Genomic DNA, 14,546 nt, shown 5'->3' with positions numbered 1-14,546 from the left:
GAAACACCAATTAAAGAAAGCAAGATTAGTTAACATCAGACAACACAAGAAAGATGAGATGAGGAACATATATAAAGAAAAATGTTTTTCAATACTTGCACTGAGTAAAAGTGCCTTGAAAGCAACTTAAAAGCAGAATTTCTGGAGATGGTAATTTAATGTAGGCAATAAGTATGACATAAGAACCAATTTATTTCCAAGGACATAGCACAGATTCAACAAACTGAAGTGATGAATAGGTTCTGATACATAAACACATCCTAATACTGTAAAAAAATCAGTATTTCCATATTTCATTTGCAAATCTACATTATCAAATAATTCTCCTATAACACATGGAAGTAAGACACAGATTTGATGGTTGAATGACTGGCCAAGAGTTTAACAGAGTGGGATATATATTGTACCTCCTAGGTCCAACTCCCCAGCTTTGCTCTGGTCATGCACTTTTTTTCTAAAGATATTTTCTTTTCAAAGAGATTTGAAATGTACACACAAGAAGAAGTTTGGTTGCTCAAACACATATCAGAAGAATATTAGTATGGACAAACAAAACGTATTTAAAAATTCATATTAACTGCAGAACAGCTTCTGCACTATTCATCCTTTTAGCCTGAAGAACACAAAGATCGGAGCTTGACACAAAGCTGAAGGGCAGCCAAAGTGAACTAGAAACTCTTTTTTCAAAAATGTCCTACTTGGTAACATCAAAATCATCTCCCTCACAGCTCCCAAAGGGACTGTAAGAACACGAGTATTTTCCTTTCCATCTCTCTGGCCTATCAGCTAGAAAAAAACCTTTTGTTTCATCTACATGTTGCCATCTTGCTAACAGTAATTATAATTAAAAAAAAAAAAATCTTAAGGTATTGAGCAGGATCTTACTTTAACTACTCAAATCACGCTGGTTTGATCTCTCACATGGTGATCAGTGATTTCAGTGAGAAGGCAGCACAGGGACTAATAACTTGACAAAAGTAGCTCTGGTCAAAACCTGTGGTAGTTTGACCCTGACTGGATGCCAGGTACCCACCATGCCACTCTGTCACCCCCATCCTCAGCAAGCCAGGGAGGGGAGAAAATAAGATGGAAGCCTCGCGGGCTGAAATAAAAGCAGTTTAATAAAGAAATAGCAAGGTCACAGGCGTGAGAAGCAAAACAGATCAAGATGTTACTCTCTACTTCCCATCAGCAGCGATGTCCGGCCACTTCCCAAGAAGCAGGGCTTTGGTACACGTAACAGCTGCTTTGGAAGGTAAAAGTGAATCATAAATGCCTCCCCCTCCCTGCTCCTCTCCTCAAGTTTATATTGCTGAGCTGATGTCATATGGTATGGAATATCTCCTTGGTCAGCTTTCCTGGCTGTGGCCCCTCCTAGGATCCTGCCCATCCACAGCCTACTGGTGAAGGTGGGGGAAGAAATGTTGGAGGGACAGTCTTGATGCTGCACTAGCAGTAGCCAAAACATTGATGTGCTTTCAATACACATTTTTAGCTACCAACAGAAGGGCTGCTGTGGAAAAATCACCACCACCTCAGACCCAATACTGCCTATTGAAATGTAAACAATCTGAGTATTACTATGCATTAAAAAAAGAACTTTGTATTTATTGCGGTGTAAAAAGAGTCTATCATGACTCAAACAGATTTTGCTGCAAGGAAGAATGCAGGCAGTGCCAAGGAAAATATCTATGCCAAGGAAAGCCTTGTCTCAAAGAAAATGAAAATATACTGATTTAAATCTCATCTAAACAGTTCTCAAATAGAAGTGACTATATTGAAAAACTCCTATTCCTTCTTTGCCACTCACTTTTCTCATAACAGTACTAGAACAGGTAATTGCAAGGTGATACTAGAGAAAGACCATTTTTTAATTAAATAAGAACATGGCACTGAAAAATAAGTTGTGATTACAGACATAGATGGATACTTAGACATTCCTGATAAATGTCTTTCTCCTTTCTCTGACGCAGAGATACTGCACTGATTTTAAGATGCAATTCTGTAAAAACTTCTGTGCTAGACTTTTCCCCACAGAAATTATTTTATTTTGCCAGCCACACATAGAACATACCACTATCTAGAAGCCATTAAATACCTAACTGTATCTTTACCTGGGAAATGTTTTTGAACTGCGGATTCATTTATAAAGGCAGTTAGGTTGAAACCTACATTTTAGTGAAGAAATCCAGAAAGATTTTGAAGGTCAGATTAGCAGAGAGTCCAGTCAATCCAATCATTTGCTGCCACTAACAGGTTTTACTCCTTACTCTTTTACCAACTAATTGTGGCTGCACAGTCATATTCCCTCCTTTGCACTAGAACTGGCTTATCCTTTTACTTCACTTAGCAGAAAATAAAAAACAGAAAATAAAGTGACATTTTCTGCCAGAGATGTTAGGAAGGATGGAAAGGAGGGCAAGCACAAACCATCCCTTTAGAAAAAAAAAACAAATCTGATTAAAAACTACTTGCGGTTTGGTCTCATCATACCTTGAACTCACAGTTTGCAACTAGACACATGAAAGGATACTGAGTGTTTCTTTACTGTTTGCTCTGAAAAGGGATTTTTTTTTTTTTGTAAAAAAAAAAAAATTCAAAGGGGTTAGTAGTGCCCTAAAGAATACCTATTATGGAATGTATACTATTAAGTAATATATACTACTGCACAGAATTATATTCAAGATGGCATGCATGCCCTTTATCAATCAATAACTAGCCACTCGCAGAGCCTTTATGATAGGTTTGTTTGGTCAATATTTTCATCTAAATCTGAATATGATCTCATATTTGCATAGAATTGAAGACTATAGTGGCTCATACTTACATAAACAGTTATTTCCATTACCAGTGGATTACATTATCTCACATTTACCCAACATAACTGAGCATGGATGGAATAAATCAGACATGCGAGAGAGATAATGACAAATGTATACAACTAAGGCTAATAAAATTATGTAAAACAGCTGCCTCTTAAAAAAATTGAAACATTCATCAAGAGATATCAAACACTTGATAGACTATGTGTCTAAGGGTGGTGGGCTGGGAAAGGAGAGAAACAGCACATGACCTGGGTACTGAAGAGTTGGTCATAACACACAAGACCATTTCATAGTAGAGAAGAAACTTTTGGCAAAGACCAAGTTATGTTCTCTTCTGACAGAGAGCCACATAACTCTGAAGATATGACTGGCCACTTCCAAAGTTTCACCAGAAACCTTTGTAGTGTGCCTGCCTGTTGGTCATGCTATTTTGCTTACTTTAATTGCCTTCCTTTCAATTAAAAGTCAACACATCTAATTCAGCAAACTCACCAGTGACATTCTAGTAAGAATAACACAGATAGGCGCAACAACAAAATGTCTAAGCAACTAAAATAATAAAAGTGTGACAAGCACTCAATGTAACTCAAGACAGTTGACTCAGCTCTGCATAGATGTGGGTACACAATGATCTAGAGAAGATTTTTCATAACACTAAGCCACCCACACACAGATACTGTGTAATGTATATAGTGTTGCTTTGAAAATGCTGCCCTGAAGCTGATTCACTGGCATACAGTTCTACCTAAGGCACATTTCTGGGAGTGGAGCTGGCTCTCTCATATGATTCATAAATCAGGCCTGGTAACAACCCTAAAAATTAGGACCCTTCCACCAACAGGAGAATTGTGGTGTGAAACAGAAGAAAGGATTAAACTAATGCTGTGTTTCAACTGATTTTGTACAAACCAAGGTTAAAAATAGACTGCTCCTACCAAGATGCAGCTCAACAGGCTGCATCTAAAATTATACAAGATTGAATAAAAATTACAAGCATGTGTTAAAAGAAAGCTTTTAAAGGTTGCAAAGGATGCTCTGCAAAGCAGCATTTTTCATAGTAAGAAGCAAGACTTTACATTTAAATACAGCCCTTTGCATTGGAATACTTAATGCATATATTCCGCCTTTTCAAATGAAAAGGTAACTACCAGCTTTGAGTTAGTTCATAAGCCTGCACACAAGCTCCCAGAAACATTCACCAGCTGCACTGGAACTCTGTCAAAAAAAAAATCTTCATAAAACTAAATTCATTAGCATACAGATAAAGGCACACAGGATTGGCTGCACTTAGTCTTCTAAAAATCTCATTTCTTTCTTATAGTGAAACCATTTTTTCTCAAATGCATAGCAATTTATGGCCTACAACACTCTCTAAAATTTGAGGGGGCATATTTTTATTACTCTGTTCCTAAAATTCTAATTGACTTGCTCTTTAGATTTTTCATTATTCTTTCAACAAAACTAGTAGCTGAAATCAATGCTAGGATAGCCATGCTTCATTTCTTTTACTCTCTGCCATACATTAGCTTGCAGAAGGTCACCCTACTGAGGACAGTCATATGGATGTACGATTTTTTCTAATATTTTCAGTGTAGAAAGTTTTCCCACTTGACCTATCCAATTCTGTTACTCAAAGGAGATGTATTCTGTGCTTCCTTTGCTGGTTCAGGACCAGGCTGGATGGGGCTTTATATAACCTGGTCTAGTGGAAGGTGCCCCTGCACGTGACAGGGAGTTGGAACCAGATGATCTTCAAAGTCTCTTCCAATTCTGTGATTCTACAGAAACAGACATCCTCAAGAATTGTTGGTCTATTGTTCTACCGTGCTCAAAGTAGTGCTTACTGCAAAGCCACATTTTTTAAATGCTTGAGAATAACAAATTGATCCCAATCTTCAAAGAACAGATTTTTTCCTATTAAGAACATTTATATGAAATATCTTGAAAGTAATTACACAGTGTGTTATCTGCTAATAGCTACAATTGTCACATCAAGAGAACTGCAATGTAATTTTGAAGCAGTAAAATCATCTCAGCAGTCCAGTATTCATTTGAAAAGGGCTTATGCTGTCTCCTGAAAAAATCAAAGTCGGTCCAGCAAGGGCAGGCACACATGAACACCGTCATTATTGCTGTTGTTTGGAAACCTTGAAGCAGTAATGAATGCCATGGAACATAGGCTGTAGTTCCAGGAGCCCTGAAGTCCATCTCAAAGTCCATTGCCACTGCAAAGAGGCAGAACTGGCTACCAGTTGGGCCGGTTAGCATCCATCAACTCCTACTGTAACTCAACTTCCCAAAGGAAAGCCGTGCACCTTATCATAGGGCTAGTTGTCTGGATGAGACAAGGTCCAGGAGAACAGCAAGGCATCTTGCACAACAGACAGAAGGGACAGTCTCTCAAAGGAAAACGACTCCTCAAATTCTTCCCCTGCTCCAATATAGGGTCCCTCAAGCATCCTTAATGAACTTTTCTGGTGTGGGTTCTTCCCAACAGTTACAGCTTCTGTGAATACGGGGTCCCTCACATGGGACACGGCCTCTTCTGGCCATAGTTTTAATGAAGAAAATCTCCACCCCTAGCTCGGGGTTCTTAGCAAAATGAGTCTCTGCCCCTGATTTGAGGTCATTATCAAAATACGTCTCTACCGATGATGCGGGGTCTTTAAAGAAATGCAAATAAATCTCAGCTTCACCAGTCCTCCGTAGAATGCAGGGGAGTCTCTGCTCCAGCATACCTCCTCCTCTCTTTCCTCTCTGACCTTGAAGTCCACATGGTTGTTTCTCTCACTCTTCCTACTCCTTGCACCACCACCAGCCAGAAGAAGTGGCAGAAGAAGGAAGAAACAGGAAGAAGGAGGAAGAAACCTCCTATTCCGACTTCTTCTTAAAAAGTGATCATGGAGGCAGTCTAATTGGCTCAGCCCCAGAAGTGGGTCTGGCTCAGAGCTGGGGAGAGTTTCAAGGAGCTTCTTACAGGAGTAATCTTTACAGCCCCTTCTCCCTTACCAGAAAAGGCTGTCATGTCAAACCATGACAAGGGAGTTGACATGATAATATACAAAAGACAGAGAAGCAAGGGAACAAAATCAAGGCAAGGCAAAGTAGTCTGCATTTTAAAGGTAAACACACAGAAAGGAGATGTGGGGGTCCAGACAACCAAGGCAATTATTTCTTGTTGTTCTGATTAAGTTACATCAACTTATCTCCATAACACTTAGTGTTCAAAGCCCCTCATGACTCTATATTTACTCTGTGTTCATCCAATCTTATCTTACCTCATGAATCCCCATCTCCTCCACACTGTCAGCTACCAGGGTGATTTGCCCATTTGTCAAATGCACCCAAACATCCTTCCTACCTCTCTTTCATCAGTTAGAGCCATGCTTGGTTTGTGAGTGATCACTCTGTCTTGACCGTTCTCAACTGCCTTGTGGTTGGCTTCAGGTTCCTTCCCTTTTCCCTTCCCTCCACAGTACCCAGTTGAATGGATCCACTCATTTCCCAACTTGCTTGTGCACTTCAGTTTCTATCAAGCAGGCAGTCTTCCTGCACTGATGGAGCACACACAGATGGCCAGGCTGTACTGCAATACACATGATTTGTTTGAATGTGTAAGACCACAGTCCTTTCCTCTTCCCAATTTCTCAGGAATTTCTCATTGTACCTCTTCATGATGCCAACTAACAATTGAGCTGAAGAGCAAACAGAAATAGTCAACACACTACAATTAAAAATGTGAGTGTTTAAAAATGAGTCAGAACTGTTCTCCTTACACTTGACCATAAATATCAGCTGCCCAAACTCACCTACTAGCTTCAGTCACCCCCCACTGTCTCTCCTCCCAATCCCCTAAACAATGAAGCACCATGACAACTGCTTGCTCACTGCTCCCCATCCACCCCCATCCTCCTTAGGATGGCAGAGGCCCCAGCAAAATGGGAGGAAAAAAGATAACCAAGGACCTTGTGGATAAAAACAAGAACAGGGAGGGCTCACTGACAATTACAGTTCCAAGGCAAAACACTCCACTATTTGACTTGGAAAGTTTATTCTACTACCTACAAGAAAAATAATAGAACAAAAAGCAAAACCAGAGCAGAAAGGGGAGAAAATTACAAGCAGCACTTTAAGATGTCCCTCCGCATCCCTCCTTTCTTCCCAGGCTCACAGAGTGGTAGGATTGGAAGGGACCTTTAAAGATCATCTAGTCCAACCCCCCTGCAGAAGAAGATCAACCTAGAGCAGGTCGCATAGGAACATGTCCAGATGGGTCTTGAAGACCTCCAAGAAAGGAGACCAAGGAACTTTTTGTGTTCCAGCTTCATCCCATTACCCTTGTCCTGTTGCTAGATACCACAGAAAAAAGGGATGTCCCAATGTCCTGACAACCACCATTTAGATATTTCATAGAATCGTAGAATCATAAGATCCCCCCTCAGTCTCCTCTTTTCTAGACTACACAGCCTCAGTTCCCACAGCCTTTCCTTGTATGAAAGATGTTCCAGTCCCCTGACCATCTTGGTGGCCCTGCGCTGGCCTCTCTGTCCCTCTTGAGCTGAGGAACCCGCTTCAAGATCCTGCTGAATGGCAGCACAGCCTTCTGGGGAGTCAGCCAGTCCTCTCAGTTTGGTGTCATCAGTGAACTTGCTGAGGGTACACTCTGTCCCCTCATCCAGGTTGTTGATGAAGATGTTGAACAAGACTGGCCCCAAAACTGATCCCTGTGGAACTCCACTGGCCACAGGACTCCAACTCGATTCTGTGCCATTGATCACCACCCTCTGGGCTCTGTCATTCAGACAGCTCTCGATCCACCTCACTGTCCACTCATCCAATCCACAGTGCTTGAGCTTTCTGAGGAGGATGTTATGGGAGACAGTGTCAAAAGCCTTGCTGAAGTCAAAGTAGGTGACATCTTCTGCTCTCCCCTCATCTAGTCAGCCGGTTATGCACTCATAGAAGGCAACCAAGTTGGTCAAACTGGATTTCCCCTTGGTGAATCCATGTTGACTCCCCCCGATAACCATCTTTTCCTTCATATGTTTAGTGACAACATTCAGAATAAGTTGTACCATCACCTTTCCAGGAACGGAGGTGAGGCTGACCGGCCTGTAGTTTCCTGGGTCGTCCTTCCTGCCCTTTTTGAAGAGTGCAGTGACATTGGCCTTTCTCCAGTTCTCAGGCACCTCACCTGTCCATGATTGTTCAAAAATGATGGAGAGAGGCTTAGCAATCACATCAGCCAGCTCCCTCAGCACTCTCCGATGCATCCCATCAGGATCCATTGACTTCTGAGCCTTAATCTTGGCCAACAAGTCTTTAACCTCTTCCTCTTCTGCCCAGGGCAAGTCCTCTGCTGTCCTGGCCATCCTATTATCCTTGCTGGACTGGGCTTCCTGAGGGCCATCCTTGGCCGTAAAGACTGAAGCAAAGAAGGCATTCAGTAGTTTGGGCTTCTCTGCATCCTTGGTCACCAGAGCACCCTCTGTGCTTAGTAGTGGGCCCACATTCCCCCTCATCTTCCTTCTGCTGCTGATGTACTTGAAAAATGCCTTATTACTGTCCTTAACTTCCCTGGCTCACCTCACTGCTCCCAATATCTCTACCTCCTCCCCCCTCGATGGCTTGGGGGAGGGGATTGGTAGGGAATGGGGGATGTTGTCAGTCTCTTACAGATGGTCTCTGCCACGTCTCTCAAAGGAAAACGACTCCTCAAATTCTTCCCCTGCTCCAATATAGGGTCCCTCAAGCATCCTTAATGAACTTTTCTGGTGTGGGTTCTTCCCAACAGTTACAGCTTCTGTGAATACGGGGTCCCTCACATGGGACACGGCCTCCTCTAGGCATAGTCACTGCCCCGATGCAGTGTCTTTAACAAAGTGCAAACAAATCTCTGCTTCAGCAGTCCTCTACACAGGATGCAAGGGGCTCTCTGCTCCAGCACACCTCCTCCTCTCTTCCCTCACTGACCTTGGAGTCTATATGGTTGCTTCTCTCTCTCTTCCAACTCCTTGAACCACCACTAGCCAGAAAAGAAGGAAGAACCTTCCTCTTCCAACTTCTTCCACCCCAGAAGTGGGTCTGGCTTAGAGCTGGGGAGAGTTTCTATAAACTTCTTACAGGAGCCATCTTTACAGCCCCTTCCCCATTACCAGAAATAGCTCCATGTCAAACCATGACATTGTCACAAACCTATTTGCTCCATAAAAGCAATGCTTCCCTCCTCCAGGGCAATGAGAAGCTGCACTGTTCTGACTGCCTGACTTTCAGCTCTTCTATCACAGAAACAGCAATTACAGATGTTAACTAGGGCAGAAGACTTAAAACCAAATAAAAATCTTTTTTTGGTGGGGCATTAAGACAAACTTTACATTTTTTAAGAGATGCTCAGAGGTTCAAAATCTTACAACTCATTCCTTTTTACAAGCTAGAATTACTTGCCAGGGAAAAAAAAAAAAAAAAAAAACAAAAAACCAAAACAATACCAAACAGGATTGACTTATGCCATAGCATTTCTACACACGGTTTTGAATTGCTATTAGGCACTTGGTGTTGGTTTAAACTATATACCTAGTTACAAACAATAGTTGTTTAACTTATTGTTTCATAAAGGTGCACACAAACTTTATTACAAGCCTTGTTTCACTATTAACAATCTAAGACATAAATACAGTTAAATGCTACTTCACAAAAGTGAAAGTTCTCCCCAACAGCTACACAATATAAACTTAAAATAACCCAAACAACATAGCCTTTCAAAAAACGGCCATAAGTAGTGTGGAGGTTTTGCCTGGGCCAGGTTTTTTGGTAGCGGGGGGAGCTACAGGGATGGCTTCTTTAAACAAACATCTGCCAGAAGCTTCCCCTACAGCTGATAGGGCTAGGGCCAGTCAGTTCTAAGATGGTCTCTGCACCTGACCCAGGCCTGGCCAATTAGTGACTGAGGTAATACTTCTGTGAATAAGGTATTTGAGAAGGGGAAGAAATTGTTGCCCAGTTGCTAAACTGCAGCAGCAACAGGGAGTGACAATATGAAAACATCTTTGCAGACACTAAGGTCGGTGGAGAAGGAGTGGGAGGAGGGTACTCAGGCCCTCAAAGAAAGACTCCCCTGTGGCCTGTGGTGAGGACCGTGGTGAGGCAGGCTGTCCCCCTGCAGTCCATGGAGGACCACCAGGAAGCAGAGATCCACTTGCAGCCCATGGAGGAGCCCACGCTGGAGCAAGTGGATGCCTGAAGGAAGCTGTGACTCCGTGGGAGGCCCACATTAGAGCAAGTTCCTGGCAGGACCTGGGAGTCTGTGGGGAAAGAAGAGCCCTCGCCAGAGCAGGTTTGCTGTCAGGACTTGTGATCCTGTAAAGGACTCACGCTGGAGCAGTCTGTTTCTGAATGACTGTTCTTCTGGTGGATGACCCATGTTGGGCAGTGTGTAAGGAGCTGCCCCCATGGGAGGCCCCATGCTAGAGCAGTTCATGAAGAACTGTAGCCTATAGGAAGGACTCATGTTGGAGAAGTTCATGAAGGACTGTCTCCTGTGGGGAGGGAGCCCACAGTGTAGCAGTGGGAAGTGCGATGAGGCCTCCCCCTGAAAAGAAGCAGGGGCAAAGTCAATCTGCAGTGAAATGACTGCAACCCCATCCCCCATGCTGCTGAGGGGGAAGGAAGGAGAGTCTCAGGAAGAAGGAGGGGAGGGGGGAGGTGTTTTTAAGATTCAGTTTTATTTCTCATCTCCCTGTTCTTACTCTTCCTTTAATAAATCAAACCTTTTTCTCCCCAAGTTGAGTCTGTTTTGCCCATGACACTAATTGCCATGTGATCTCTCTGTCCTTATCTCGACTCACAAACCTCTTTTTATATTTTTTTCATCTCTCCTGTCCAGTTTAAGAGGGGAAGTAATGTTATGATTTGGTGGACACATGGCTGAACCACCACAAGTAGCTGTTCAATAACCTCATTAAAATATTACAAGTCTGCTCAGATTGATTTTTTTTTTTTCTTCCTTTTTAAAATGAAAAAGTAGCACATCGAAATTCTGTATTCTCTTTGGATGGCTGTGTCCCCAAAAGCCACATCTGCAACCCATTAAATGTTAGGAGCTCAAGGGGAACTCAGACTAGATAAGCAGCGAGCACTTCAACTTTTCTTTTTTCCACAGAAAATACATCTCCAAGGTAAACAGGGATGAGAAGAAAAAAACCCAAACCTAGAGAATCGTAAAACTCGAGCTATTATATGCCTTGTTTTTCAAAGGGTTTTTCTCCCGACAGCTAATACGATCCCACAAGACATCACAGAAGTCTTAGGGAACACGAAGGGGTCAGAACTTGCTTCCAGGAGCCATGGCAAGAATTTCATCACTGACGCTGGGCAAAGTTGGGACAAAAAAAGTGGCGACTGGACTCCCACCTTCCCGACACCGCGTCAGGTCGCGATGGATATCATCCGCTCAGAGCCACCACTGGGCACCCAGAATCGGCGCAGAGGACGTCCAGTGAAACGCTGCGCCACGGGGCCGTGCCCGCCCGCTCCCGCCGGCCCCGGGGAAGTGAGAGGCAGGTACCCACCCCTACCTTAGCACTCCGCCGTCCGCGCCCGCAGCCCAGCTAACGGCAACGGCTCTGCCACCCGCCCAGCGCCCCCGTGGCTGCGGCCAAAGGGCCCAGCCCGGCCCCGCCGGAGCACGCGAGCCCTGGCCGCGCCGGCCCCCCCTCACCTGGACGACTCAGGGCCCCTCCTGGGCTCCCTCCCGGGGGGCAGCAGCTGGGACATAGGCGGCCGGGAGAAACCAGATCTCAGCCGCGCCACCACCCCCCGACACCGTCACTCTATAATCCCAACGCCAAAGAGAATATCACCAAAGGCCGCGGAACCCCGCTGCGCGGCGTCACTTCCTCCCTCCGCCGCCGTCACCAGAGCAGCCAAGCACCACACAGAGCGGCCGCCACCACGCCCAACAGCGCTACCCCGCGACGCAGAGCGGCGACGGAGCCGGGAAGCTCCGCCTCCTCCCCCTCCTTTTCCCCCCACCGCCACTGCTTCCCAAGGGCAGCCGTGGGAGTGTGGGGTGTTATGGACGCTAGCATCCTTATATCTTCCCGGTGCACTCCTCGACACGCCTATTTCCCACACCGCCTACACCTGCGGGATAATCCTCCAAAGACCCCCGGGCAACTCCAGGCCCGCGGGGCATTGCCTGAGGGGATGCACCCGGCCTCGGTGTGCCTGTGGCATGTCAAGGTGTTCCAGGCTGAGACAGCGTGGGAAGGCTGAGAAAAGCTGAGGCTGGAGGATCAGCAAGGCCTATCTGCCAGCTAAGGACACACTGCTTCATTTGGCTTCCCAGCAGCAAAACAGAAGTGTTTAAAACAAGCACAACTACTGAATGCCTTCTTTGCTTTAGTCTTTATGGCCAAAGCCGGCCCTCGGGAAACCCAGTCCAGCAAGGATAATAGGATGGCCAGGACAGCAGAGGACTTGCCCTGGGTGGAAGAGGTTAAAGACTTGTTGGCCAAGCTTAAGGCTCATAAGTCAATGGGTTCTGATGGGATGCATCTGAGAGTGCTGAGGGAGCTGGCTGATGTGATTGCTAAGCCTCTCTCCATCATTTTTGAACAATCATGGACAGGCGAGGTGCCTGAGGACTGGAGAAAGACCAATGTCACTGCACTCTTCAAAAAGGGCAGGAAGGACGACCCAGGAAACTACAGGCTGGTCAGCCTCACCTCCATTCCTGGAAAGGTGATGGTACAACTTATTCTGAATGTTGTCACTAAACATATGAAGGAAAAGATGGTTATCGGGGGGAGTCAACATGGATTCACCAAGGGGAAATCCAGTTTGACCAACCTGGTTGCCTTCTACGAGTGCATAACCGGCTGGCTGGATGAGGGGAGAGCAGCAGATGTCATCTACCTTGACTACAGCAAGGCTTTTGACACTGTCTCCCATAGCATCCTCCTCAGAAAGCACAAGCGGTGTGGATTGGATGAGTGGACAGTGAGGTGGATCGAGAGCTGTCTGAATGACAGAGCCCAGAGGGTGGTGATCAATGGCACAGAATCGAGTTGGAGTCCTGTGGCCAGTGGAGTTCCACAGGGATCAGTTCTGGGGCCAGTCTTGTTCAACATCTTCATCAACGACCTAGATGAGGGGACAGAATGTACCCTTGTCAGAGACCAGCTCTTTCCAGGACGATGAAGGACAGGCGGACCACTGCTCTTTGAGCAAGTGACCGTTTATTGCTTCTTCTTATGCTCTTTTTATAGTCAGTACATATCGCAAAGGTCATCAGTATAGGTTAACAAACAATATGAGTACGTATATTTTCTATATGCTACAAATCAATCAAATGTTATCTACAAAATTTATGGTACTGTTTACTACATTTTTGTGATATATGTTCCGTGGCTACAAGACATCTGGTGTCCTTATCATTGTTGTGTATACAGGATGTTTTTGCTTAAGTTAGGGGCTTTGTTTAAGGAGCCAACCCTTTCAGGCAGGCTTCCTTAGAAAAGATTAACCCTTACCAGGCAAATCCTTTCGAGGGCCATTCTACCCTTTCAGGCAGATTGGTCTCATCATACCCTCAGCAAGTTCACCGATGACACCAAATTGGGAGGACTGGCTGATTCCCCAGGGGCTGTGCTGCCATTCATTGGGATCTCGACTGGCTTGAGAGTTGAGCAGAGAGGAACCTCGTGAGGTTCAACAAGGACAAGTGCAGAGTCCTGCATCTGGGAAGGAACAACCCCATGCACCAGGACAGACCAGGGACTGACCTGCTGGAGAGCAGCTCTGCAGAGAGAGACCTGGGAGTGCTGGTTGATAATAAACTAATCGTGCGCCAGCAATGTGCCCTTGTGGCCAAGAAGGCCAATGGCATCCTGGGATGCATCAAGAAGACTAGAGCCAGCAGGTCAAGGAAGGTTCTTCTCCCCCTCTACTCTGCCCTGGTGAGGCCTCATCTGGAGTACTGTGTCCAGTTCTGGGCTCCTCAGCTCAAGAAGGACTGAGAACGTCTTGAGAGGTTCCAGCGCAGGGCCACCAAGATGATCAGGGGACTGAAACATCTTTCATATGAGGAAAGGAACTGGGGCTGTTTAGTCTAGAAAAGAGAAGACTGAGGGGAGATCTCATTAATATTTACAGATATGTAAATGGTGGGTGTCAGGAGGTTGGGGCATCTCTTTTTGCTATGGTATCTAGCAACAGGACAAGGGGTAATGGGATGAAACTGGAACACAAAAAGTTCCATTTAAATATAAGAAAAAACTATTTCACTGTGAGGATGATGGAGCAGTGGAACAGGCTGCCCAGAGGGATTGTGGAGTCTTCTTCCTTGAAGGTCTTCAAGACCCGCCTGGACATGTTCCTATGCAGCCTGATCTAGGTGAACCTGCTTATGCAAGGGGGTTGGACTAGATGATCTCTAAAGGTCCCTTCCAACCCTACCATTCTATTTTTCTATTATTTTAAGCACAGCCGTTGGGGCCAACTCACAAGAGGAAAAGAGCAGAGGAGGAAGCAGAAGAAAATATGAAGGAAGGAACATCTTCCCCAAGAAACGAAGAAGGCCAAGATCAGAAGAGAGGCAGATGAAGGTGGCAAGAGCCCAGCGCAGCAAATGTCTCTCACCAGTCTCTTTGCCAGCAGTCATTCTCTCTCCAGCACTGATGCTAGGGATGCCTCCGCACTCCCCAAGATCAGAGACTTAAA

General features: G+C 45.0%; 1 protein-coding gene across 2 annotated transcripts in view; it reads right to left on the bottom strand.

Moving 5' to 3' along the window:
• Nucleotides 1-11,718, bottom strand: part of LOC133628582 (protein ARK2N-like) — a 53,609-nt gene extending 41,891 nt beyond the window's left edge. For both annotated transcript variants that reach the window (XR_009820760.1, XM_062016968.1), the window contains exon 1: nt 11,542-11,718. The gene's annotated coding sequence lies outside the window, so the exon portion shown is untranslated. The remainder of the gene's footprint in view (nt 1-11,541) is intronic.
• Nucleotides 11,719-14,546: the final 2,828 nt, after the last annotated feature.

The sequence above is a fragment of the Colius striatus genome, chromosome W, assembly GCF_028858725.1.
Source record: "Colius striatus isolate bColStr4 chromosome W, bColStr4.1.hap1, whole genome shotgun sequence".
In the NCBI taxonomy this organism is placed as follows: domain Eukaryota; kingdom Metazoa; phylum Chordata; class Aves; order Coliiformes; family Coliidae; genus Colius; species Colius striatus.
This window is presented reverse-complemented; position numbering and strand designations above follow the sequence as displayed.